Source organism: Balaenoptera borealis (assembly GCF_965194805.1).
Source record: "Balaenoptera borealis genome assembly, chromosome: 20".
NCBI lineage: Eukaryota > Metazoa > Chordata > Mammalia > Artiodactyla > Balaenopteridae > Balaenoptera > Balaenoptera borealis.
In genome coordinates, this window is record NC_138879.1 from 5,078,378 (window position 1) to 5,101,472 (window position 23,095).

The 23,095-nt window shown below is 49.9% G+C and overlaps 1 long non-coding RNA gene across 2 annotated transcripts in view; it reads right to left on the reverse strand.

The window, feature by feature from the left end:
* Positions 1–23,095, reverse strand: part of LOC309618471 — a 157,377-nt gene that overhangs the window by 24,124 nt on the left and 110,158 nt on the right. For both annotated transcript variants that reach the window (XR_014238502.1, XR_014238503.1), the window contains one exon: positions 6,388–6,455. This is a non-coding gene — a long non-coding RNA (uncharacterized lncRNA). The remainder of the gene's footprint in view (positions 1–6,387; positions 6,456–23,095) is intronic.

Here is a 23,095-nt window from a genome sequence, read left to right on the forward strand (position 1 = left end):
CTGGGTGAGGTCTGTGTCACCTTTGACCTTTAATGGCGCTCTCCTACCTTCCCAACCCTCTGTCTGGGAACGGACTAGAAGTGGAAAATTCCGGAACTGATGAACCAAAGGACACAACTGTGAGGCAATAAGTCAGCTTCCTTCTTGGGAATAACAGGGGTTGAAGGTAGGTAAACTGAGTCCCATTGCTATTAACATGTTTCCCTCCTTCTTGTGTCGGGTGAGAGCAGGACTGGCCACCAAGGCCAAGATGCTGGCATCAGGCTCCTATGGTGGGTCTGGAGTAAATCTCTCAGGAGGAATCACCCAGATAGACATCTAATAAATCTCATCCGGGAAAACAAACTCATATACCTTTTTGGGTAATCCTTCTTTCCCCACTCATGTATGGTCTCTCCTACAAAATAATTTTTTTTTTGTAATTAAAAAGACAAAGTTAAAGAGAGAAAAGGAAAATATGAAAATAAAGCACAAGAGTTAAAAAAAAAACAAAACCCTCACTGAAATAGTTTGGGGATTTACTTTTTTTTTATCCTCAAAAAGTCCCTCTCGCTACCTGGTTTCTAAAACAGACAGTAAACAGAGATGACATCAAATTGGATAGCAACTGGGCGTCTCCCAGCCAGGAGCTGCCGGCAGGTGTGAGACTGACAGATTGAGAAAAGATGACACTATTTCTATCCTTAGAAGATGAAAACCAAGGAGGAGAAATGACAGCAGAGGCTGAGCCCTGGGTGTGGTGAGAAACCTGACACCCTGCCAGCCGCTGGCCTCTTGGGTGAACTCGCTTGTCTAGATGGGGTGCCAACGTGGAGCTCCTTGCTGGTGAGCGTTGTTTATCCCCCCACCTCTCAGGTATCACAGCGTGACTCATCCCCGGGGGGCTCAGAGAGGTCAGGCTCTGGCTGTCTTCGCTCCACGGAGCACCCCGTACTTTCCAAACTGCATTTTGAAATCCACTGGCTGTGGCAGTGGCTTTGGCCTGACCCCTGCAGGGTGTGAGGTGCTTTCCCTGCTACACACGTCCCGCACATAGCATCTGCCTTGATAGCACTGAGGGGACAGATGCCAGGAGAGAGACTCCACCCCCGGCTGCTGGCTCGAGGGACCGAGTGAATCATGAGGTCTGACCAGTGACCACGATGTCCCAGGGTGAAGTGGGAGGCCTGGGGACGGAGCCCGCTGCAGGGACCAGAGCCATGGTGACTCACATTTGGACCCCGAGGGAAAGTTCCGTCGGCGCGTCCTCTGGATGGCTCTCGTCCCCTGGGTGAGGTCATCCCCACGGCCGCTCAGAACTGGGACTTGCTTCGTCTTCCCAGAGCCCCAGCTTTTCCCTCTCAATTATGGTTATGGCAGCAATCACCATTTTAGCTGCCGCACCTCTCCCCTACCCACCACACACACACACACACACACACACACACACACACACACACACACACACGCACACACACACACGATGGATGGACCGGAGGAAAGAGCCCGTCCTCCCCCGGGGTGTCAGATTTTTCATCTGTAAAAATAATTCCTCTTCCTGATGATCTCACACAGGAGCCTCTGGGGCTCAAGGGCAGTGAACATGATGGTTGGTTGAAAGGAAGTCTGCTAAATCAATGCAAGTCGGTAATATATGAATATTACTGTTTACGACTACTGCTCCGTGGACCCAGCCATCGGGCCACCATCTCGCTCCATCTCCCTGGGCCATTTGGTTGGGAAGTAAAAGAGTGCAAGGTGATGGGTAGGAAAGTGTCCCCAGGAGAGCCGGTACCCAGGAGCTTGGTGCGGCCATTTGGAAGTACACTCAAGTGTGGGGGAAATATGCAGCAAAAGACTCCACTCCGCCCTTCGTCTTTTCCTTTCTCCAAGCATTTCCAACAGAGCGCGGACACATTTCTAAGGCGTCGTCAGACACGGGGGTCCTCAGCTACCACAGTCCTCAGCTACCTCTTCCGCCATATGTGTGAGTCACAGAGAAGTCCCCCAAAGATGGGCACTAGGCGTTCCATTATGGGCTGAGTTTTCTTTCTTTTTTCCTTTTTTTTTTTGTTGTTTTTTAAAAAAAATTTTATTTTATATATTTTATTTTTATTTATTTTATATATTTTTATTTTATATATATTTTCTATTTTATATTGGAGTATAGTTGATTTACAGTGTTGTGTTAGTTTCAGGTGTGTTATGGGCCGAGTTTTCAGTGCACCTGCCATCATAGGGCATTTGCTGACAGCCAAGACCGGGTCTTCCTGGCAGCATTTTAAGAAAGACCCTGTTTCCGAGGTGAGCTCTGGACCACCCTTAGCGTGCCCACCTTGGTGGTCCCTGTGACCACAGGACAGGAAAGATGAAAGAAGAGCCGTGACCTTCCTACCATTACGCCGTGCATCCCTGCGTTTGTCAAGGCCCACGTTCTCGGGGGGAGGGGGAAAGGGCATGACCTTGAGCAGCACTGGTCACTCCGAGGGGTGAGAACCCCACTGCCAGGGGTCCTTTGAGAGCAGCCTGCACCCCTCACCGCCCTGACACAACTAGAACGGGGAAACAGGGGTAGCTGGTCTCTCTCCTCCTGTAATTTTTTCCCTATTTCCTTTATTTTTTCCTCTGTCACTACTATTCTTTGCTGCCGAGTCTGCAGCCTGCCCGTGTGACCCCGGGTGGCTCCACCGGCAGGGACGAGGGGAGACTAAGCCCCAACCCCAGTGCAAGAGCCTCTGCTGAGTAAGGCAGGCACAGCCGTTGAGACTCAGCCCCTGGGAAGTGGCAGTGGGAGTTTCAGCTCATCCCCACCTTAAACATCATTCTATTGTCACGTGGATGTGAGCGAAGAGGAGAGAAAAAGCACCTTCAATGTCCCTTTTGTTCGTACCCTCATCCCTCAGCTGCCCTGGCCTCTCGGCTTCCATACAAGCCCCTAGTAAGTGGGCTGCTGGCACGGCTTCGCTCCAAATCCTGCCATGGCTCCCAGGGCCCTCGGAGGGAAAGCCTGACGGACCCAAGGCTCTCCCTGGCCTGTGCCTCATCCCCAGGCACCGAGCTCCCCCGCTTAGCTCCAACCCCACCTGCGCTCCTGTCCTCAAAGACACCAGGTGCGCTCCTGTCCTCAGAGACACCAGGTACGCTCCTGCCTCGGCCTTGACGGAGCTGTTGCTGGCAGAGACCTCACCTCCTTGAAGGCCGGTGCTCAGATGTCACCTTCTCGTCCGACCTATTCAAGGCTGCAACCTGCCCTCTACTCCCCAGCCAGCACATCTGAACAGCTCCTGTTTCTATTTTCTTTTCCACAATGCTATCGCCTTCTTATGTACTAGATAAGTTAATTATTTACTATTCTGCATATTATCGACCCGCCCCCAACGCCCCCTAGTCCCCCCGCACTGGAAAGCAAGCTCCATGAGAACAGGATCATGTTCTCTGCCTAGAACAGTCCTGCCACAGAGCAGGCACCCAAGAACGATCTGTTAGATGAATGAATGAAAGAACGAATGAATGAACGAATGAAAGAATGAATGAGGGCATCACTGCCATCCCGATGGGGTAGGGACTGTGCCTCTTATGGAATGAACTGGCATTCAGGTTGTGGGGGGGTCGTCCCGGGAGGGAGGGGAGAGGGCGGGCTAAGGCAGAGACCGCTGTTCTCAGAAAGGCAGTGCCCACAATTTGCCTGGAAATCCCCCTGGAGTCACTCATTAACCCCCCTGCCCCCGCCCCCATGGCTCACACACAGCCTGTCAGTCACCCAAAGCCACTCAGCAGCTAAAGCCTAATTTAAGCAACTGACTCTCCTTTCCAGGCCCATCCTCCCACCAGGTAATCCACACCATCATCGTCTGAGCACCCAGTCTGTGCAGGTCCTAGAATGAGCAGCGAAAAAGGGGTGGGATAAACAAAACACCCCAGTAACAGAAAACAAGCCCCACCCCCCCTCCACCCACTCTCAAGGCACCAGCTGGGGAGGCACAGCAAGATGGCAGGTGAAGTCCTGAAAGTAAGGTGATGTGGCGGGTGCAGGAGCCGCCGGTGCGGCAGGGCCCTACAGGTGTGGGGTTTTGAGGAGGTGAGGCACACAGATGGGGACACAGGGAGAGGGTGGGGAGAGCACAGAGGCGGGGTGCACAAGTAATCCAGTCTTGCGGGATATGATCCAAAGCAGGTGAGCTCAGCTGAAAGGCTTCAAATTCGAGTGGGAAGTGGTGGGCGATAAGATTAGGTGCCCAGTGAGATCTGGTTGCTGAGATGATTAATAGAAATCCGTGAAAGGTTTTTCATTTGTTTGTTAGTTTTCAGTCAGAAAGCGACATGATGAATCCTGGGTTTAAGAAAGAGGCTTAGGGAAAACACAAATAGAATTACTTTGGAAAAGAAAGACTGGAATTCCAAAGGTTGGAGCCCCTAGGGTGTAGCCCAGCTTGTGCTACCAAAGTCAAGAGCAGCGGGGCGGCTGGGAAGAGAGAAGGAACAGACTGGAAAATCGGGGTTGCAGCAACACGGATGGACCTAGAGATTGTCATACTGAGTGAAGTGAGTCACACACAGAAAGACAAATATCGTATGATATCGCTTATGTGTGGAATCTAAAAAAAGGGTACAAATGAACTTATGTACGAAACAGAAGTCGAGTCACAGATGTAGAAAACAAACTTATGGTTACCAGGGGAGGGATAAATTGGGAGATTGGGATTGACATATACACACTACTATATATAAAATAGGTAACTAATAATGACCTACTAATTATAGCCCAGGGAACTCTACTCAGTACTCTGTAATGGCCTATATGGGAAAAGAATCTAAAAAACGAGTGGATATATGCACATGTATAACTGATTCACTTTACTGTACACCTGAAACTAACACAACATTGCAAAGCAACTATACTCTAATAAAAATTTTTTTAAAAATTGGAAAATCGCTGTAGAGCAATTGTTGGGACTCGGTATTCTAGTGGATGGAGGGATTAGCATCACTCATTGGCTGCCTTCCTTCTGATTGATCCATGTAGATAATGATAAATGAGCATGAGAACGAATAGACAGGGCACCTATTGTGATCTACGCTTTTTTGTGTCATCTCGTTTAACTCACGACCTCCCCTGAGGATAAGGCATTAGCATCACCAGCTTACAGATGAGGAAACCGAGGCTTAGTAATTTACCCGAGATCATGTGCAGAGCTAGTAAGAAAAACAACAACAACACCGACGTTGATTGTATGCTTCGCATGTCCCAGGCACGGTGCCAGGCACCTAACTCGGTGTATTCTCTCGTTTCACATCACACCGTGGCAGGGATAATCCTTATTATCCCCATTTTACAGATGTGGAAACTGAGGTTTGGAGAAGTGAAGGTCACCAGCCTGTGGTCACGAAGTGAGAAAGTAGCAGAAGTAAGATATGAACCCAGGACTTCTGGGTCCATGCTGTTTACCCTGATGCTAGACCAACAGTGGCGAATTTGCACCATAATCTCCCAGTTCCAAAGCCCTGCTCTGCACAGCACAGCACACCCCTTATTAGACCATCTGCTGCCTCCAGTCAAACATGCCCATGTTCCGAGCTTCCAGCTACCTTGGCAGGACTGACGTGTACGTGTGCCTGGGACGTACAGCCAGAACTGCAACTTCTGTGGATGATGGGGTCTAGAGAGCTACAGGCAACCCAGCCCTCGCACCCAGGGAGTGGCCCCTTGCCCCACATCCTGCTTTATTAGGGCCAGGCTGCAGTCAGCAGCATTCCAGAAGCCCTGCGATCCCCTTGAATCCCGCAGTCAGTCTCTGCTCCTGAAGGGCAGCGGGAGAAATCCATACGCCCCCTTGTCTCCTAGACCTGCAGCCTTGGAGTCTGATGAACCTGATGGTTCTCCCTGCAAAATGCAAGACATCTGTGTCCCGCCTCGGACCCATGCGTCTAAAGAGCAGGCGGCAGGAACACTGATGCACGGGGCGCCGGGCGACTGGGACAATTCACTGTCACTCGGAAGGGAAAGAGGTCACAGCGCCGGTGCCAGCTCTGGCTTTGAATCCTGGCTCCCTCGCTAATTAACTGTGCAGTCCCGGGTGAATGACGGGACCTCGGTTTCCTCCTCTGTAGGCTGGGTATAACATGACTGATTGGCTTGGGCTGTGAGAGGTAAGAATGAGTTCATCTAAGTAAAAGCTGTGAGAGTACAGCCTGGCCTGAATTAATCGTGATGACTGTTAGAATTTATCAGCCCATGTCTCTGGACCCTCTCTGATGGCCAGTGCAAGGCTCCGGCCTGCCAGTTGCCACTCCAGGCGGGCACGCAGGTGCGTAGGGATATCGGGGCAACCAGGTATGACACGGAAGGAGCAGAACCCCCAAAGCAAGAGGAGCAGCAGGGCTGTGCCCTGATTACCATGTGCAGCTCACCTTTTATCCTGTCCTTCTTTCTCGGTTCAAAGCACCTACTCAGGTCAGTCACGAACCTCTGATTTCACCTGGAAAAAGAAAGGGAGGTTTACAACAGGAAACTGGATAACGAAACTCATCTTCAAGCTTAAAACGAATGCCAGCCAGCCTCCCAGGGACACAGGAGTTTACAGCTGTTTATTCTTCAATATAGAATAAAACTGCATTAATTCAGAATAAAGGGAGAAATCCATTTCCTATCCATCGTGTACATGGCAAACTGAAGAATACTTTCAAAGAAATATAGGTTATCACCATAATAAACTAGATCTAGAATAAACTAAGACATGAATGGGTAGGACACTGGATAGTCATTTTTTTTAAGTTATAACGAAATTTAAATTCACAATGGACCTTTACTACAAAATTAATCTATTGCCACAGTCCTGAGTTGGGAAGACTTTTGCTCAAAGATTTCTATGACAGTATTTCTGAATTTTTATACACTCATGTTTGAATTCATTGAATGAGATAACACATGAGGAACACCTAGCTCTGGGCACTCAATAAATATTAGCTATGCTTTTATTAATTTTACTCCTTTGCGGGTTTCTAGAGAACGAGGCTATTCCACGCCACCCGTAGAATTCCTGAGCAAACGTACACAGTTACCAGCATAGCCGCTGTTGCTGCAAAAGAATAGATATGTAATCTTTAAATCCGACCTCTGTTCAACCTAATTCAGACACCAGGAAGAGTAGTATTTCAAAAGGTGTTTAAAGATAATAGCCTCATTCTAAGCTTTGCCATCGTAAGGCTCAAAGAAATCACTCTAGACCCTTAGGTTGGCAAATGAAAACAGAGAGAAGAAAGAAAAAGGAGGAAAACAACACCATCAGGTTTGAAACAGAAAACCTGTAACCTTCACTCACAAGAGAAAGGATTGTTTGGGTGGCGTTCTGTTCCTTCGCTGGACGCACACCCATCATCGTGGGGCTTGGATCACTCGCTAGGTTTCTAGAGTTTCCGAGGATGGGGCTGGGCTGCAGCCGCTGGATCATGGTCCCCGTGCGCTCCAGCACCCCCTCTCCCAATCCTGGGGACATGTTCGCTGGGCTGGCTTCCTAACCACAGCCAACCTCAAATGCAGTATAGGCCTCTTGACCATGGAGCAAAGAACTGGACAGTTTTAGCTCCGATGAACCGTGCAGCTCTTGGGACCTAACCAGACAACTCGCAAATGCTAGAAAACTCATTGAAAAGAAGCAAGCAAAACAGCAATATGCTCTCCAACTCCAACCCCAGCATCCAGAATGGATTCCCATTCCTGTTACTATTTTATGCAAAGCCAGCCCCCTGCCCAACCCATGTTCAGCTTATTAGGTGGAAAGCATCCGATAAACTCATTCAAGCTCAAGCCTAGGTGACTGGAAATGATTCCAATCAGCCTTCCAGGGGAGACGAGAAATTTAACGCAAGTGAATCTAAACTCACCCTGCCCCCATGACATCTCAATCCAGCCAATTTAGCAGCAGACATTGGAGGGGAGATAGTGGGACACTCGAGGGGGTCTTCTTTAAATCTTATGGTGGAGGAATGAGATGGGGAGGGGAGGGACAGTCCCCAGACTTGGCTACTCACTGAAATCGCCATTCCCGCTGCCCAAGGGGAAGCCTGGGTCCCGCCCTCAGTGGTTCTGATTGGTCCTGATTAAGGTCCGGGCACTGGGTTTTTTAAAAAAAAGTTTTTTTTAAGTTCCCAGGGAAAGTCTAACATGCAGCAAAGTTTGAGGACCATCTGACCACCTGGAGACTCAGTAGGTCTGACGTGGCGGGCGGAGATTCTGCATTTCTGACAAGCTCCTGGGTGAACCCAACGCTGGTGGTCCACAGAAGCGAGCGCTTGGAAGGGATCCCCTCACACACCTCCTTATCCCCCTTCCCCAGAAACCTCATGCAAGCTGACCCCTCCCCGCTCTTCCGCTAGGGCTTTCCCCTCTTCGCCAGCTGGTTTCTGGACCTGCCCAGCTGACTCCTGCAGTGTAGGAGGGTGAGAGAGACATTACTTGTACCCCAAGAGAGAGCGGCCCCTCCCCCTCTCCTATAATCCAGTTCTAGGCAATCCAGCCTCTAGCCTGAAATACATTCCTAAGAACCACTGCTTTGAACAGAGTGGTTTGTGTTTGCTCTGCTCTTTAAAACAAGCAGGGGTCTCTTTCCCCTTTGCTTTTCTCGTCGCCATGGCCATCCAGGGCAGACAAGATGCAGGGCCTCTCGGGGGGCTGGATGGAGCACAGACGCTTCCTCTCTCTGCCCACAGCACACTGGCTTCCACATCTGCCGAGGCTGCACGCACACCTCCCCGCTGCCTTTGCATCCTCAGGGCAACAGCGGGAGGGGAGCGGATGATCCTCCCTTGGAAGCAGGCCAACAGCAGCACGCCACGCCCAACACCAAACCTCCAAGGAAGGCCAGAGACTGCCACAGGCTACCCACAGCCTGCCCCCGCAAGGTCCCTGCCTTCCTCCTGCACCTCCCAACCCTGACAGGTTCCTTCCTGACATCTCGCGGATGCTGTGAGCCAAACATCATCTAGTAGTGGTTCTCGGTCCAACCACCTCCAACCAAGATGGAAGGGGCAGGTCCTCCTGGATAACTTGGACTGAGGAACAAAAGGCCCGGCTGGTGAGACCCCAAGAAAACATTAGCCTGAAACATGTCCCATCCCATAGCAGACTGCTGCAGGAGAAGACCAGGGTGCGGAAAGAGGAATAAATGGGCTGGAACACAGGATTTCAACACGTTGTAAGCGAGAGCCCCGCCTCTGGCCAAAAAGGGGTGCCGTTTGGGGGAACTCTTGAACCTTCTGAGTGGGTCCAAAATCACAGGGGAGGGACTTCTACAAAACAGGCCACGTAGCTGTCAGGACACCAAACTGCCAGGTCCCCTTTCTAGGAACCTACCTGAGGCCGACACACCCACTGGTCACACCTGCCCAGGACTCAACGATAATTTAGGGGCCCACGAAAATGTTCCAGTTTCTTTTAAAATGAAAAGGAATAATCTGACAATAAGGTTAATGCCTATGTAACAATGAATCCAGCCTGGATTACATTCATCCTTTTATGGAGGTGTAAAATACCATGATTGATTGATTGATTGATTGATTTTTACCAGGAAAGGGGCTCCCAAAGCTAAAGGTGCCTAAGGTCACAAAATTCTTAATTCAGCCCTGAATTTGCCTACTTCCTTCCAATCTCCCGACCTCTCAGTCTTTACTGAGACCCTCTTGTTGAGCGCTCCCACTGACCACCCACCCCCTGCAGCATAAACACTGAGCATACAGCCCACCCAGGCCTATAAAAGATAGTTATACCACCTAATCTGGCAAATTCACACAGTGAATTCGAGGGTTCAATCAATAAGAAAAATGAACCTGGATCTTTTCCGGTATTTGTCTCCAGGTCAGGATTAAGGTTTATTTATTTATTTATTTATTTAAATTACCAGCCCCTGATCACTTTTAAATAAAAATTCTTGGTCTTCCCTGGTGGCGCAGTGGTTGAGAACCTGCCTGCCAATGCAGGGGACACGGGTTCGAGCCCTGGTCTGGGAGGATCCCACATGCCGCGGAGCAACTGGGCCCGTGAGCCACAACTACTGAGCCTGCGCGTCTGGAGCCTGTGCTCCGCAACAAGAGAGGCCGCGATGGTGAGAGGCCCACGCACCGCGATGAGGAGTGGCCCCCGCTTGCCGCAACTAGAGAAAGCCCTCGCACAGAAACGAAGACCCAACACAGCCATAAATAAAAATAAATGAAAAAAAAAAAATTCTTTCACGCGTGTTAGCCATTAAAAAATACATAATACTTAGCTCAGTTTTTCTTGGTTTATGAAATATCTATGTTAATATGAAAATAAATAATTTAGAATTATGATTAAAGTGAGCACTTGCCTACTGTTATTGTATCTATTTTTTCTCATCTAGTACATATTTTATACTGTTGTACACCCCTTCTTGGAAACATTTTCCAGGGACACAGTGTTGAAGTGCTCTGTATGCTGCAGTTTAACAATCAACATTTATTAAGAGCCAAAAAAAAATTTTTTTTCTTGCTGTAGAAGGGCACAAAGGCCTTTCTCTGCCTGCAGCCCCTAGTAAGCCTCTTAGCCACCATCATTATGCTATTTCTATTTGAGGATGTAAAATAGAACTACACTGGTCTCCATTTCACAGGCTGCTTATTGGTGCTAAATTAAACCATGTGTTCAACTGCATAGCACATTTCCTGGCCCGTAGTAAGTAATAAATAAATGCTAGCTATTATTATTATTGTAAAAAAAATTACAGAATTGCATAGGTTATAGAAACAAGCCTGGAAGAAAAAGCAAAGGTAACAGCTGTCATCTGGGGGTGAGTAAGTTGACGGGTGATCTGTGTTCTCATTTGTGCACGTCTAAAATGAACAGGCATTGTTTGGTAAAGAAACACAAAATGCCATGGTATTCAATAAATAATAAAAAGGCAAGGGATATTCATCGTCTTGAACTAGAAATAAAACTATAGATGCAATTTTTAAAAACAGTCAAAGTAGAAGTTGCAGGATGGCTTGTGAAATCAGAAACAGCTTGGAAATCAGGGATCAATGGCTGCCAGCTTGACCCAAAGTTGGGGTTTGAGGTGCAATCCAGCAAGGGTTCCCTTGGGACCTCCTGCAAGATCAGGGTGAGACCAGAAGTCGGACACGCCCAGACAGCAAGGGCCGCGGGGTGATCTCAGAGGCAGCCTGAGATGTCACTGATAGGAGAGCAGCGCTTTCCACTGAAGGATATGGTCAATACTGGCTTGAACTGTGTACTTGACCAAGAATGCTCGCCCTGCTGACAGGCTGCAGCCGCAGGGCTGAGCAGACCTGCTCTGTGGCATTTTCCAAATACCTGCCTTGTTACAGACGGAGGGCTCTCTGATGGCATTCACGTTTCAGTTCAGGACCTACCACTTCTCTCGGAGCCTGTTACCCGACTCCAGGCTGCAAACAGAGGCCAGGCTCCACGACGCAGCTTGCAGGGGCCGTGTGGGAGATAAGGGGCCTGCTGCCCCCCCAGGAGCGTGGACAAGAGAGAGGGTATGTGAGCCTGAGGACCGGGATCCTTGTGGACCCCGTTCGGGCGCCCAAGTCTCACAAGATCGCCTTTCCCCTCTCTTCCTTGGATCCTCTTCTCCCTCCTGGTCCAGCACAGAGGGGAGCCCTGAGGCTCAGTCCTCAGCCAGCTGAATTTCCACCCTTTCCCCTCATCCTTGATGAAAGACTCCCCCAAACCCTGGCCCTAACCTTTATCCTAAGCCCCGGTGTGCCAGCTGCCTACAGGGCAGGGTGATCACCGATTGCCAAATCATCTCAAATTCTCCACATCCAAGTGGTACCTCTCCTACCACCTCAACCAGGCTCCCCTTGGAAGCTCCCCACTTCGGTGCATTTAGCTTCACTCTCTCCATCACCCAGATGGGCAGCCCTCCCCCTAACACTGAGTATTACTCTACCTCCAGTTGGTTCTTCTGCTAATGTCGTTCATGGTCTGTCTTCTGTTATATCCCCATGGCCATGATAAGAGCTCGGGCCCTCGATAACCCCAGGTCCATAATGTTCCCATAATAAGAATGTCATTTCTTGTTTACTGTGTCCCAGCCCTTCACATGTGTTCCTTACTTAATTCCTCGTCTGGTATCACTGCTCACCTTGTCTACTATCCTTCCACACACTGGCTCTATTTCTGGCCTGGGAAGCTCCAAGCTCTTCTGTGCCTCAGGACCTTTGCACTTGCTGTTTCCTTAGTGGAACCACTTCCCTTAACTTCCAAAGTCTCTGCTGCTCAGACAGCACGTTCTCCGAGAGGCCCTCCGTGACGACTCTATTACATGGGCCACCCAAGCAGTGCAACTCGGCTGTGTCCTTCACAGCACTTAACCTAATCTGAAATGACCATATTTGTTTATTTCATTTTCGCTTGTGTCTCTGCCTACTAGATCCCCGAGTGCAGACAGCGCGTCTGTTTTGTTCTCCACTGTATGATCAGCACACATTGTATGGTACAGCCCGCTTTTGGCTGAAGGAATGAATGAATGTTAGTGATAAGGTAATTGACGTACAGAGAGATTTAACGCTTGCCCAAGGTCACGTGGCTGTGAGTACTTGGGTCAATATTTGCACCAAGCTCCTCTGGCTCCAGGGGTGAAGCTAAGTGCAACCTTGTTACTCTGCCTTCCACTGTTGCAATAACCCCCAACACGGGCTCCTCAACTTCAGACTTGCCTGTTCCAGTTCACTCTATACAGCTCTCCGGCTTATCATCCTGAAGTATCAGTTAACTCAGCCAGACTCTGCCCAGCAGCTGTCGGTGGCTGCCTGCTGCCTAAAATCAGAGGCCATGCGCACGCAGATCCACCCTCTTCTCCCTCCAGCCTTGCTGTAGGGTTGCTTTGCAGGCCTCTCAGCCCATGTTTGCTCCCCACAACCTGCAACACCTCCCTTGCCCTGCCGCTCCCCAACGCCTTCCCTTTAAGCCCGGCCCAAATCCCACCTGACTTGCCAGTTGTCAGTGAAGGCTCACACTTGAGCCACAGGACTACTGCCCGTACCCTTACGTTTGTGCTAAACACAGGATCCTGGAGGGGATAGGTTATCTATCTTCTCTCCCCAGGGAGACCTTCAATTCCTTTGGGTGGGCAATATGCCTCACCTGTTTGGATTCCTAAGCGCCCAGCACAGCGTACAAATCATTCATCATAGCAGCGACGTGCTCTGGCCCGTGGTACTCCATAAATGTAGGTGGCTGATCTCAGCAACGGCAAAGCTCTCCCAGGACTGCTAAGCCAGAGGAGCTGGACTTGCTGCTTTGGGTAGCTCTCCGAGCTCCCGTCTTTCCCAGTCCACCTCATTCTGGAGCTGCTAACATTGGTGCTACTCTGAGCTCTCTCCTGGGTCTTCCCTGAGCAGAGTTTTTGACGTGAGCCTAAAACAGAGCCCAATCCACCATGCTTTAAAAAAAAAAAAAAAAAGTGTTACAAGCTTTCTCTTTTAAAATCACATCTTTGCCTCGAGGGACACCCTCTGAATACGGCGTGTACCCACCAGCAACACGGAGGTGCAGCGTCACCGGACAGGGATTAAGGTGTTGCTGTGGTCCAGTGCCACCCCCAGCCTGCTGAGGGCTGACCCGCGAAAGTGCACGAGGCCCGGGTCACCCACCCTGCAGCCCAGCCTGGCCCCCGTGTGTCAGTTTCACCATGGTTGAATGGAAAATAAAATGCTCAACTCAAAAACACTTTTCCAATGATATTTTAAGGAAAAATGAGATCACAGGAAGTCAGGGAGGTAAATTTAAACGGTGTGACCCCAAGCAACATTTTTTTCAAAGAATCCCCTTGAGACGATTGCTCACCAGATTGGGGGGGAACACATCTGGGGAGACCTTAGCCCCAGAGACCACCTGGGCGGCAGCCGCAACACTTACGCTAACAGGAAAAGCCCCCTTGATGCTCCGTAAGGCCACACTCTGACTACAAACAGGCCTAAATGGGCCCCGAGGTCCCTTACGTTTGCAAAAGCGGCCGACAGCCCCCGTGCCAGCCAGGTCAACATTCCGCCTCTGCCAGGGATACCAAATGTTCCCTCAACCCACCCCAAGCCCAGCTCACTGAGCTATGAATAGTTATTAACGTTAACTCAGGGCGTTAATTAAAAAATGTTCAGCCAGGCAAATTCTCATACTTTTAAAAAGCCATTTGGGCAATCGTCTTTCCATGCTGCAAACTTTCCAAACAGGTTGACATTTCACAATGTTGTTTGTTTTAATCAAAACACGGGGAAAGAGCCGGTTCCCGGTTTCACTTTTCAGGTGCCTTGATTTATGGATGGGCAAATCCCCACTTAATAGCTGTACCTCGAGGCCGGGGGACAAAGAAGCTCCCACCTCCCAGGGTTGGTGTCTGGGCTGGCCAGGAGGGAAGTGGTCACAGGACCTGACGCGGCCCTTCTTCTGTCTTCCCCCCTCTCCCAACGCCCAGCCATCAGCTTCCTCTGTTGCTATTCCAGCAAACTTAGGAGTTAGGGGGAAACGGGGACTAAACCCTTAATGGTTCTCCAAGTTCTTTCTTAAAGCAGCAGCACTCAGAATCAGGCGGGATCATATGAGTGTGAATCCCACCTCTGTCACGTAGTACAAGCCTTGGGCTTTTCTGTGCCTCGGTTTCCTCATCTGTCAACAACTGGTATAAAAATAGCACCTCCCTATAAAGCTGTTTGGCGGGTTAAATAAATTAGCATTGGTAAAGCACTTATGACAGTGTCCGGAGTGTAATAAATGTAATATATGATAGTTTAAATGCCTCCCCTCCTCCCTAACGAACTCAGATGCAGGACCCCAGAAGCTAAGTACAAACAGAGTTGGACCTGCCCTGGCTGGTGGGAGCGTGGTGTCGGGCCGCCCGGTGCCCTGCTTCTCGGGGAGACACTGAGGTCCCTCCAAGGCCCACGTGGGCCCTGGGGACACAGTGTGACAGCTCATTCTGGGTACTGAAGGCTCTCGCCCTTCTGTTTGATGCACAGAAGCTTGCCCCCATCAGGGCATGAGCTCTCCTGGGAAGCCTGGCCCAAGCACTGCAGTGCCCCCCCACCCCGGGTCCCTGCCGTGTCCAGGGCAGGCAGATGACAGATGGGCAGCCAGCGTGAGGTGTGAGGTTTGGGAGGGATGCACACTCACCCCCCAGCCCTTCCTCAGGACCGCAGCGTGACCAGCCGGCCTGATGGACGCTGGACGCCGATAGCAGGCACCACACACCCCTACAGGGAAGGAGGGGTTTTCTTAAGGAAAAACCACCACGAAGCCTCCCAGCAATTCTATAACAACAAAACACAAAACACAGGCGGGCACAGACCTTGTCTAAAATCACTGCACACCACAAGGGAATTCTGATGTTGACAAAGCACCTACTATGTGCTCCTGCTTTTAGAGGAGGTGCCAGAAATGCCAAGCAGGAAGGGCAGGTCCCAGACTCACCAGGGTAGAAAACCTAGTGGGAGAAGATGACACTGAAAACAACTGATGCTCATATTTTGTGATACGTATTATAGCATATTACACGTGGGTATATTACATATTCTATGTGTACATTATAGATTACATCATATGTGTTATATGTATGTACATACATGATATGCCCAGTATGTGCAGTGAGTAACTGGGGGAGAACACGGCTCCCACCGCCCTGGGGGCAGGTGGGAGCATCTGGGCAGGTCGGGAGGGAAGGGCTGCAGGGTCATTTGCCAGACGGTTCACCTGGCTTAGTGGCAAGGAAGACGCTGGGCCTCGCCAGGTGTGAATTACCACTCTGACAATTTTTAGCTGTACCACCTTGGGCACCGGCGTTTTTACCACTTTTTTGAGCATCAGTAAAATCACATAGTCCATAGTCACCTGCAGGCAGGCAGACAGAAGGTGATCAATAAATCGCCAAGGAGAGAAAGCGAGAACGCTTGGCAAAGGCAGTGTCCGAATGAGGCCATCGGGAGGTGCGTGGCTCAGCTCAAAGCCAGAAAAGCAAGCGAGAGGCCCTCGTGGGAGTCCTGGGGCAGCCCAGCCCCGACCCTGCATTTATGTTGCTTTATCATCTCCATTGGCAAAATCGGGACCATCGTTCCTCCTCTTCCTGTCTCCCTGGGATGTCTGGGGACACAGAAGAACCAGGCTGGGGGCTGGGGGAGACGGGGTGGAGATGTGCCATTTCAGAAGAAAGACAAGCCCTGAGCGGGAGGGATGATTATTTTACTTGTGGAAGGCATGTGTGGGCAACGGCTGCAGGTTTCTTTGGGTTTATCAGAAAATCCTAACAGAAGAGGGGTTATTTAACCGAGACCAGGAAAGGAATGTGCAGATATTTTAAAATATTAAACGGAATTCCTAAGGCCTCATAATATGACGCCTCCTTTTCCAGGCTTGGCTGATTTTAAAGCCTCGAGCTGTGACTCGGGGCCGGACAGATGAGAGGGCTGATTAACTTGGCCTTCCTGATCCCACGGCGACAGGCCCCTCTTGGGACCGGGCAGCGCGGGGACCCAGCCCGGCTCCAGATATGGTCTGACACCACCAGCTCCTGGGCTGCGTGTGGAGCGTGATTTTAGACAGTTACTTAAACGAGGGTCAGAGGTAAGAGAATGGTGAGTCTCAGTCATCACATTCCAGGCTTCCAAGGAGACCAGGGACCTGCTGGGACTCTCGGGCCGCACACCCACCAGCCTATGGACAGACGTGATGGACCCAGGAGGAAGCCTGGAGGAGATGGAGGGAAAAATGGAAGAAGTCCAGCCCCGCTGCCAAAAGACTCAGAAACCCCCAAACACAGGGCTAAACGGCCCTTTAAGAGGGCAGCAATTCGCACACGAGGGCATATGCGTAAAGGAGCACAGAATAAACACATGCCTGGCCACCCCGGGGCTTGGAGTCCGATGCAGAAACTGGACACAGCCCAACTGTGCAGTGCACAGAACGCACACACACATACAGGCTGCCAAGCCATGCCTTACACCAGGACACGAGCAAGCAAAGTTTTGTCAACTCACGGAGCTGAAGGGTCAAGTCCAGAATTGGGGAAGAGATCGTGTGGGCCTATCGCCTAAGACGTTTCGTTAAGAAGTGGGCGGAATTTCTGTTTACGTAGGCATAGGCGTCAATACAAACTTCAGCGCCACTGGTTTCTCGGAACACTTGGTATACATTCAGCTCCTTCTACCTGGCTGTTCGGAGACCACACAGCTCTCTCACGCTCTTGTAAATTTCCAGCTCGTCTGTATTCTAAGAGCCTGTGGCCCTGTATTAACTGTCCCTGCTCGGGTGGATGCCCCTTGAAGGCATGGTCCACACTGACTCATCTTTTCACGCTGCTGGATTCATGTAAAAACCCTTCAGAGTTTCTCCTTAACAAATCCCACTTCCCCAAACCTCCTCCATTCAGGATGGAGATGATTATTCTACTGCCTTATATGTAGGTAGATCTGGGGGTGAACAATTCTGCCACCATCAGATTCCAGGCCATTTCCAACGGATAACGGGCAGAATTTCCCACTACAAGGTGCAAGGGATTGTCGAGAAAACCAGAGGCTGTAACGTCTGCCACTAAATGGCTTAGGAGCCTCATAAGTTAGAGAAGATAACGTCTTCCAGTGTTTCGCTGGTGGGAGTGATAGCTATTGAGTAGTTCTGAAAACAGACAGCATTCGCAATCACGTAGACAAGGCAGCAGAGAACAAGGGGATCCACAGGAGACCAGAAGCCAAGAAACCTTGATCTAGAGCAGGGTTCTCAGCACCAGCCCTAGAGACATTTGGGGCTGGACCATTCTCTGCGGTGGAGGCAGTCCCGGGCACTGTAGAATACAGGATGTTCGGCAGCATCCCCGATCTCGACCCACTAGATGCCAGTGGCATCCCCCAGTTTTGACAATCAGAAATGTCTCCAGACCACTGTCAAAGAGTGGGTGCAAAATTGTCCCTGGTTGAGAATCACCGGGCTACAGTCAGCTCAGCCACGAATTAGCAACGGAATCTGAAGACTGTCAGGGGCCTTCGTTTCTCAGAGGCCTTAAGTTTCTCATCTAAGAGATGGGGCAATTGGACTAGATCAGTGTCTCCCAAAATAGGGGCGATATATAACCTAGTGGCACCTGGGATAAATTGGCCACACTCCAACATGACATAAAATGACACTGAGCCACACAGAAATGCTTTTCCTTTTTCTAGTCTCTTTTCATCCTTTTTTTTCCTTTTTTAAAAAAATTTATTTATTTTTGGCTGCGTTGTGTCTTCACTGCTGCACGTGGGCTTTCTCTAGTTGCAGCGAGCGGGGGCTACGCTTTGTTGTGGTGCGCAGGCTGCTCATTGCGGTGGCTTCTCTTGTTGCAGAGCACGGGCTCTAGGCGCACGGGCTTCAGTAGTTGTGGCACGAGGGCTCAGTAGTTGTGGCTCGCGGGCTCTAGAGCACAGGCTCAGTAGTTGTGGCGCACGGGTTTAGTTGCTCCGCGGCATGTGGGATCCTCCCGGACCAGGGGTCGAACCCGTGTCCCCTGCATTGGCAGGCGGATTCTTAACCACTGCGCCACCAGGGAAGTCCCATCTCTTTCCATCCTGATCAAAGCAGGAAGAACATCTCCAATTGATGCTTCCAGTCTTGAACACCTCTACAATTTTCTAGCTACACAAAAGAGAAAGAATACTTCTCGGGCTCAGAGCCTTGGGAAAGCCACAAAATCTACATCTTTCACGATTTCATCGTATCTTCTATTTACACCCAGTGACCCTGGACTCCATTTGTGATAGTGATACAGGGTTTCCTTTTAAAGTGTGTTTAAGTAAATTATGAAACTGGGTATAAAAATATTAAGAAAATAATAGTACGTGTACCAGTGTACACGTACCAGCGTGGCAAAAATCATAAGTCTTAGGAAGCGCAGGAAGGGTTAACTCTGCCCTTCCCCCACAAATTTCTAACTACCCATTGGACATTTTCTTGGATGCCTCAGATTAATCTCAAGACTTGAGGTGACATTAATAATTTAAAAGTTTTTGAATCCAAGTTCCCTCTATAGTTCTGTTGTAAGGCTTGGTCATTTGTTATCTATTATGGGTTGAACTGTATTCCCCTACCAACCCCCCCAATTCATATGTTGAAGTCCTAACCTTCAATCCTGCAGAATATGATCTTATTTGGAAATAAGGTTGTTGCAGATGTAATTAGTTCAGATGAGGTCATACTGAAATAAGGTTGGGCCCCTAATCCAACAGTATTGGTGTCAGTATAAAAAGGGGAAATTTTTGCTGTACACCTGAAATTAACACAACATGGTAAATCAACTATACTCCGATATAAAATAAAAATTAATTTAAAATAAATAAACAGGGGAAATTTGAATACAGACACACACACAGGGAGACTGTCCCATGAAAGTGAAGGCAGAGATGAGGCTGGTGCTTCTACCCACTAATGAATGCCAAATATTGCCAGCAAACCATCAGAAGCTAAGAGAAAGGTCTGGAACAAGCTTCTTCTCACAGCCCTCAGAGGGAACCAACCCTGCCAACACCTTAATCTTGGACTTCTAGCCTCCAGAGCTAGGAGCCAATATGTTTCTGTTGTGTAAGCCACTCAGTCTGTGGTACTTTTTGTTATATCAGCTCTAGCAAACTCATACATCATCTTAAACTAGTTTGCTAGTTTGGCAACTGTATTTTGAATTCCTGAATCTCCTTACAGGGCAGGAAATGCAGACATAACTTGCAGAAGAATTTGTGTTCATCTAGAGATGGGCACAGATGACAAAGGAATACCAAAAAAACAAAAACAAAAAACCAAACAAAACCCTCTACACCATCTGTGTTTATATACATTTTTCTATGTTTGCCATAATTACATCTTTGCAAGTTGCATAAATTAGATATTTGCTCATTGCTTTCTCTTCTCTGGTTATCTACCCTCAGTCAGTCTCCAACTGTGAAATATGGGTGCCCGGCTTTGTAGTAAAAGGAGGCCCAGGGTGGAGGCAAAGCCAGGCCTAGAACTCAGGTCTCCTAGCACAGGCATTATCAACTAGACCCCAGAGCCTGTAGGATGCACCCTCTCCTCCCCGGAGAAAATGTCTTGGGCCTCTTGTGCAGACATTCACACCAACTGGGCCTTTCAACCAGAAGGTTCTGGCTATCCAAAGATGCTTGGAGAAAACGCCAAAGTTCCCAACATGTGGGCATCTGAAAATTCATGACCAAACGCAAACTCTCAGTTTAAAGGGATGCTGCGGTGAGTGAAAAAACCCATCAGCCCTTTGAGCCCTCCTGCAGAAAGTGCCGACCTGACATGGTCACAAGATAAGCAGCTTTGCAGGTGACCAGGGCCACCTTCCACATAGCCAAGAGTAGAAGGAACTAGAGATTTACCTTATGCGAACGCCACATCAGAACCCAGGACTTTTAGAAACCTGCCAAGTAGCCAGGACGTTGCAACTCCATCTTTCCAGTTAAGAAACATGCCCCTGCAATGATTCATCTCTGCAATAATGGCAAAGAAACTCATGATCCTGCTGGCATTTTTTTCCCACCTAAAATAAATACACCATAATTCTGCACCTCTGATCGCAACTGTAAGGTTGAGAGATCAATAATCAGGCTTGAATGTTAAAAGGAATTCCTTTTTTTCCCCTTCTCTGGAGGCAGCCAAGTATAAACCAGAGCCAAGAGAAATGCAGGAAGCCGGAAAGCACAAGCGCCCAACTGCAGCCACGTCTGATCCGCCATATGCGCCATTCCCCAGCTCCCATCCTGGAGGTGTTAATTCAAATACCGCTTGGGCATCTATGGGGTGTCAGACGCCACGGTGGCAGTTGGGGCTTCGTCAGTAATAAGCTGACAGCCTCTGCCTGTCCTGCTGGCTGGTATTCCAGGCAGGTTCACAGATCATGAACACAAATAAAGACAAACATTGGATTCTCAATGATAAAGCTTCTGTGAAGAAGAAGAGAAGAATGCTATGGGGGTGGGAAGCGAGTTACAGTGACAGCAGAGGCCCCTTGAAGGAAATGACATTAAGCTGATACCTGAAGGGTAAGACTTAAGTTAGCCCCGTGAGGTAACGCAGGGAGCTGTCACCTGCTGCCTGTACCCCAGGCATAACTGGGGTGGACCCCAGCTCCAAGGCCACACTGCAGAGAGTGGCAATTCCGAAATGGTGAAAACAAAAAACAACTAGACTTGGGAGAACACAACACCCATGAGTATAACAAGCCAGGGGAACACTCATTTTCACAGAAGTGCAGACGTGACCTCGAGGTGAGGGGAGAAACTCAGGGAGCCCTTGAGAGCAGTGTTTCCTTGCAGCACCTGCCACTGAGCTGAGAAGTTCGGAAGGGCCCAAGCAGAACCGTGAGATTGTACTTTTCTGGCCCTCTGGGTTCTGGGAAGGCATTGATGAGGGCCTCAAGCATGACCACTCAACTTATCACCATGAGTGAAACTTGATTAAAATAAAAATAAAATAAAATAAAGGCTTCCTGATTCCTAGCCTCTGGTTGGGATAACCTTCCCGAGGCAAGCCTGGAAAGTCCCTAGGCTGCGAGGTCACTGGGGCTCAAAGTTCTCCTCTTCTCGGCACCACCCATCAATGGAAAAGTACTGGCATCTCCATGGCTGGGTTTCTCCCAGGGGTCCCTGCTGGGGACATGTCTGTGACCCCTATCCACCCCCCATGGGGAAATCCCAGCCCACTGGATCGAGCCTTAACCTCCCTCTCTGGCCCAATTGGTTTCACACCCTTGAACAACCCTGCCCGAATAACCAAGCAGTCACTCAGGGCCAGGAGCCAGGAAATATGCCTTGAAAAGCAGTAAGCTCTTCAGCTCTGACAGCTGGCAGCTTGGCTGGGACACTGCCCGGCGAGGACAAGGAACATGGTGACCTGGGGGAGTGAGAAGGGGAGGAAGCCCCCATACCCTGTATAATAACAACAGAGGGTCAAGTCTCCCGGGACACGCAGTGATCCTGAAGGGGGCGCTTCCCAAAGTATAGGGAAAGCTCTGGCACGGGAAGGCAGCGGTGGACACTAGGACCCTCGGGCTTCTCTTCATAAGATGACACACCTGGCTGGCCAGGGCACACCTGGACTCCGGGGCAGGCCAAGCTCTCCAACAGTTGTTCAGTGTTCCCTGACCTGGCAGCCAAGCCCCTCGCAGACAGGGTGGGGGTTTCTGCTCCTTGGTGGGCCACGCCCTCCCCGGGCACATATTCTCTCCAGCCAAGTGTTTCGTCCAAGCCCCGGGCCCTGACCACAAAAAGTGCCCTTTTCTTCGGCGGGCTCACCTCAGACGTGAGGTACCACAGAGCCAAACCGCCTGCTAAAAGGACATCCCCAGCACATTTTTTTTCTCGTCAGAGGGGCCGTGGCTGGCAGCCACAAACAGCACACCCTTCCCCCCATCCTGGGGCCCTCCAAAACTGCTCCCTTGGTCGCTGCTTTATTTATGGCAGAAAAGCAGCTACCTAAAGGAGCTGCTGGCTTAGGTAGGATGCTCCCAGTTGACCCAAAGCAAGTGGGGCACATCTCTGGTGAGAGCCAAGCTGTCGAACAGGGTTGCACGTCAGTGCTGCTGTGCCCGCTCCAACATTTCAGTAAAAATGCAAAATATAATGGCAACGCCCTTCCCCAGGGGTTTGGGGTGGCGGGGGACCGGGGAGGGGTGGGGCGAGGGTGGACCACAGCCCGCGTGGAAATACTCCAGTGTGCCCCGGGAAACGTTCCACCCGAGTGGTGGGAGAGGAGGACACTCTTCACAAGCGTTTAGACGATTTCTTGTTTTTAAAAAAAAAAAAAAAAAAAAATTTTTTTTTTTTTGGGTCGTACAAAACCTGGTTGTGAAAGGAAAAGAAAATGCCAGCCCTGTTTGACAGACATCAGATTTATGACCGTTTTTTAAAGCCTCAAGTACGTCACAAGAACTGGCCCACCCACTGTCCTGCCCCAATTGTAAACACGGCCGGGGGCCCAGTCCCACTCTCCCCCTATCAGATCTGTGGTCCTCCACCTCTGAACAGCCCTTGTTCCCGTCCACTGGTCTCTGCTGGGTTAAAAAGATGCCTGGCTGTATATATACGGAGAGTACACCATGGAGCTCTCTGAGCTAAACCTCCAAGACAAACA